Below are 5,060 nucleotides of genomic sequence, written 5' to 3' on the forward strand. Positions count from 1 at the left end.
TCACCATAATTTCCAAGTCTAATCCTACAGCTTGTTAATAACTCAGTAATCGTGTTTTGATCAGTTGGCACAAGTAAATACAGTATATACCTGTAAATACATCAGAACAACAAAGGACAAATTGATTTTTCAGCATAGTGAAATTAACAAATCTATTCCGATTTACTTTTACAATGTTTTCTTTAAATTGCATAGCTTCCGTGTTTAAGACTAAATCTTGGAAGTATCAAATTTGAAAATATCCTGGCTTTTCAAGAATGTCGTGTAAGAAGCTAATTTCTTTGTCAAACAACACCTTTCATTGTTAGATCCTCTGTGCATGATCATAGAGTACGCCCTCAATGGATCGTTACGAAGCCTTCTAGAAAATATGAAAACTTGGGATACTGATGAACGGAAAAACAATGAACTTGATCTTTTGAGGTTCGCTGTAAGTGCAGCAGAATGTATGCAGTGTCTTTTAAAGAAAGAGGTAAGCACTTTCCTTGAGTTTTCAAAGGACGACTTTGTGTACCATATTAAATGATGCCAATGCTGACACATACAAACATACAAAAGTGTTGGGGTCAAAGGTCAATAACTTTATTACAATGTTGACTGGCTATTAGCCGATTTCAACCACTCTAGGCGTACTGAGATACATATTCAAAAGACGAAGGAGCCAAAAAAAAGAAAATATTATAAATTCAGAAGCTAGTAGGATATATGGGAGGGAGGCTGGGGAACGCTCTAAGGTCGAAGCCGCTGTGATTAACTGTTTGGTTGCCTCGTTCCGGGACCATCCCACTCACAGCCTTGAACCTGGCCCATTTAAACTACAATAAAACAAGTATTATTGCTCTAGCAAAATCATGGAAATTGTGAACGTGTTATTGAACTTTGTTGATGATATACGTCATTCTCATTTTCGTTTATTACGATGTCAGCGTTTGTTGTTATGCTTTAATTTTATTAGTTTTGTAGCTCTATTGTAGCTCTATTGTTAAGTGTGATAATCATATAATTATATACAACAACTATTTCTGTGTCTCTTCATTCTAGATCGTCCAAAGAGAGATCATGGGAAAAAACTTTCTTGTTGACAGTCAGTGGAAGTGTAAATTCTGGTCTTGGTTCGTCAAGTGCTGTTCTTACTGATCAAAGATACAGACAAAAGATGAAGGTAATGCACTGCGCAGTGAACCTAATAATAACCTTAAATACATGACACCTGACGCCCTTAACACTGTGTGATACTGTTTCTTTGTTTGTATCTGTTTGTTTGTTTGTTTGTTTGTTTGTTGTTTGTTTTTTACATTGACTGACGATCAACCGAAATTTTGATCAGTCGAAACAAACAAAACTAAATGCTCGTCTCAATGAAAATGGTACACTATATCGTATCAGAAAGTATCCTTTTTATTTTCTCTCATTGGAATTATTCACTCCTTTGCTGTAACTACAAGCCATACAATGTCTTACTCGGAAGGACACTAGCTTTAATAACGATATTGTCTCTCCGATAAGAGTAACTTACCAATCAGATGGATAGCACCGGAAGTACTGTCAGGCAACGCGTATACTGCAGAAAGTGATGTTTGGTCTTTTGGTGTTCTCCTCTGGGAAATATTTTCATTCGGTAGGTTCAATAATTTTATCATATTCACATTCGGTCAAGTTTTCCGTGTTCGGGAAAAATTAAGAGGTTTCAAAGGTGACTATTCCAGGAATAGTTTTGAGTTGCCGATAATCATGATCTAAGATTATGTCGGAAGCAAAGTGTTAATAACAGTCAAGTAAGAAGTACGATACGTAGTCTGATTAATTGTAGACACTGTGTCTCTCTACACCTCTTCTGATTCTGTGATTTTTCTCATTCTGCTGATTTATACTTTGGAGTTTCGGCGAAATGACTACAGAATCTAAACGACTAATGAACGCACGTAAATCTATGTTGAAGTCTATTTATCACGTAATTGATATTAAACCTCTGCTGTCTGTCAGGTGACATTCCTTATGAAACTCTTGAAGACAATGACGTTAAAGAATTCATTGAAAATGGAAATCGACTGATTCCGTCAGGATGTACAGAATCCATGTGAGTTGAAACCTAATGACGTCAGGTGCCGCAAGTCTTTTTAGGTTCACGTTTTCTGTGAATTGTCTACAGCAAAGTCTCTTCAACAGTCATTGGTGTCCAAAGACAAAAATAACGTTTTTTGATTAAATAGTGTAGTAACTCCGCAGTAGCATTTTGCCGTTTGTTTAAAGTCACGTTGTCTTTTAAAAGCTACCCAAATTTCTCTTCTTTTACAGCTATCAATTGATGACGTCATGCTGGATGGAGATACCAGCCGAGAGGTCAACAGTCACTGACCTCGTCGACATCTTACAAAAGTTTCAGTCCGAGTGCCGGTTTATGCAACAGTGAAGTTTAATTTTAAATTTCCTTGTTCGCTTCAACAGATTTCATGCTCCAAAGGAATGCAGACATTTCTATAAATCGTTGGCCGAGAACATCAATACACACAATTTTTTTAAACACATGACTGGGGAAATATGAAAAGTTATGTCAGCATTTAAACTGATTCAGTTAAAGGTGGGTTTCATTGGAAATGAAATATTTGACTTTGAACCTATACAGAGTTGTAGAATCTCACAGATATATATTTCCTTTCTTGTACTTTCCTGTGGATTACTGAAAGTGTGTTTGCAAAACTGCTGATCATGAAAATCTAAGTTCATATTATGAATATGTCATTTTATTCCTTTAGACTTTCACCGCCATCAGTTAATGTCTTAAAAATTCTGATGCTTGGGCTAATGGTTTTATCTGTTGATGATTAAATAGCAAATGGACAACTGACAGGAAAAGAAATTACAGTGGAAAGATTGTATTTTAATTAAAATTACAATGAAACGTTTTATTTATGCCTAATCCTCTCGAAAGGGAAGTTGCAAACAACATTTTTATAAAAACGGATTTCATACAAGTTGTGCCCATACGTTGACCAATGATTGGTAATTTTAAATAAAGGTCTTGGCTACGGAGTCATTTTCCTTAATCATAGTCTCTTGAGGTACAGTGGCTACGTTTAGCTGTCAAATATTGACAAATCGTCACTTTTGAAATTTGTTTGCGTGACTGAAAATAATCGTCCAATTATTTTCCTACGATCTAGGTTCCTTTAGAGCACCTACCTGCTATTCACAATGTCGGCAAGTCAAAATAAAATGTTTCTAAATTTTGGCCAGAATATTAAAAAATGTAAACGATAGACTGTGTTTCGTTTTTCACTTGGAAACCAACTTTACAATTGTCAGCCACGCCCCTTTGTAATATAATGAATGGGCCATTCAGAGATCCGAGGTATCGTTTTGTTGTCGTCTTTTAGGCTTCGTCTGTACAATCTTTCATATCTAATGCCATTCTCTTATTTAATTTACTCGCATATCATGTGATCTCGAACGTTATTAACAACGTGAAATGAAAATCCTCGATCAATCATCAGTCTAAAAATATAAATTTCAAATCCCCTTGAGAGAATATGTAAAAAATAAGAAGTTGTTAGAGGCAAGAAGGAAAAAAGACGTCAAATAAAAGGGGAATAAAACACTGGATAAAGACCGATATTTTAATACATGTATCTTTTATAAGTATTCCTGTGAGTATAATCATACTTATTAATCAATAAAATACGAGCTCTTGAAAAAGTAAAATTATTTTGCATCGTTATATAACTGCAGCTCAGAGGGGATAACAAGTTGAGTACAAGCAATAAATACTTGTTGGAATATAATATAGACAAACTTAAACTAGCTAGGCTGGAAATCTTGGACAGGAATTGAAATGAAGAGTTTCATAACCCAGATTTTAACCCCCGATACCCACTCACCTTCGATCATCTGTTCCTGTTTCTTTATTTGACTTCTCTCCCGAAATGAGCAGCGCGGCGATTGGGTAAGCTCAAACTCTGTTTCTTTACACTCGCTGTGTTCTGACAACAACCATCAGCACAGCATTGCACTCGCTAGACATACGTCACGAACAATGAGTCTCTCTGGTCAGGTATTCTTAAATTATTTCACTGCAGATAATTGTCACTTTTATGTATACTTTATTAGTTTGTGCTGAAGAGACCAAGTGTCTGTTTCCGTCTGCGTTTTACGGCGTCATGGTTTTTTGGCTACAGTACTACTTTAAGTTGAAACTTTGCTGTTGATCGAGATACAAACTTTTTGAACAATGTAAAGCCTTTTGACATCGCCAGATTTCGATGGCAATTTGGTCCATTTCCACCCACAACACATCGAGCAAACCAATCCCCTGCTTCTCAACTGGCGATTCATTTTGGCTCTCACAAATTCATTAAGCGGGGGAACAAATTGCGTGCAAGTTCTCGTTATCCTTATAGGTGACTAGTACTCTTTATTATTATCGTTAAGCACTGTCCATTAACATGTTGAGATATCTTCAATTGTACATATAACTTTGTTAATATATGAAACTGCAGCATCGCGTATGTGACGTAGGCCGCTGATGATTGATTCCTTACTTAGGGCAGTAGCTGTTTGTCTTCAAAATCAAAGATAATCGATTAATTCGTAATAATTTAACTGTTAATTATTCATGATAGGAGGTTAATATAGGTTTGGAATATTGTTGTAAGTAATTATGACTGTGATTTATACATGCAATAATTACAACAACATCAGCTCTGAATACATCGTCTGACGTGTATGAAAGTTCATAAATGCATTCCAGGGCTGAATAGGGAACACAAGATCAATGTTGTAGCAACTATACACAGAATCGACGTAGCGTGTAGACTTTCCAATATTTTGGGCGATGCTAGATTAGAGTCTTGTTGGATCTCCCATTCAGGGCCTAGGGAAGCACAATTACATCCAGGCTACTATCATCAATGGTTTACAACTTTCACCAAATAGAAGCAGGAATGTGCTATGCATCAACACATTGTTTCTTGAAACCTAAACTCCCTTCAAGAAGCCCTGATTTTATCGTCAGTTGTATAGTGGTGCCAAAATTTACCTGTGTTTGAAACATGAACTTATGACAA

The 5,060-nt window shown here is 36.0% G+C and overlaps 1 long non-coding RNA gene across 1 annotated transcript; it reads left to right on the forward strand.

Annotated features, from left to right (window-relative positions):
• Positions 1-1,102: 1,102 nt before the first annotated feature.
• LOC139125387 (uncharacterized) lies at positions 1,103-2,018 on the forward strand. The gene is made up of 3 exons (XR_011550220.1): positions 1,103-1,162; positions 1,507-1,618; positions 1,984-2,018. It is a non-coding gene; the product is annotated as an uncharacterized lncRNA (long non-coding RNA).
• Positions 2,019-5,060: the final 3,042 nt, after the last annotated feature.

This window comes from Ptychodera flava (assembly GCF_041260155.1).
Source record: "Ptychodera flava strain L36383 chromosome 3 unlocalized genomic scaffold, AS_Pfla_20210202 Scaffold_25__1_contigs__length_14229661_pilon, whole genome shotgun sequence".
NCBI classification, from domain to species: domain Eukaryota; kingdom Metazoa; phylum Hemichordata; class Enteropneusta; family Ptychoderidae; genus Ptychodera; species Ptychodera flava.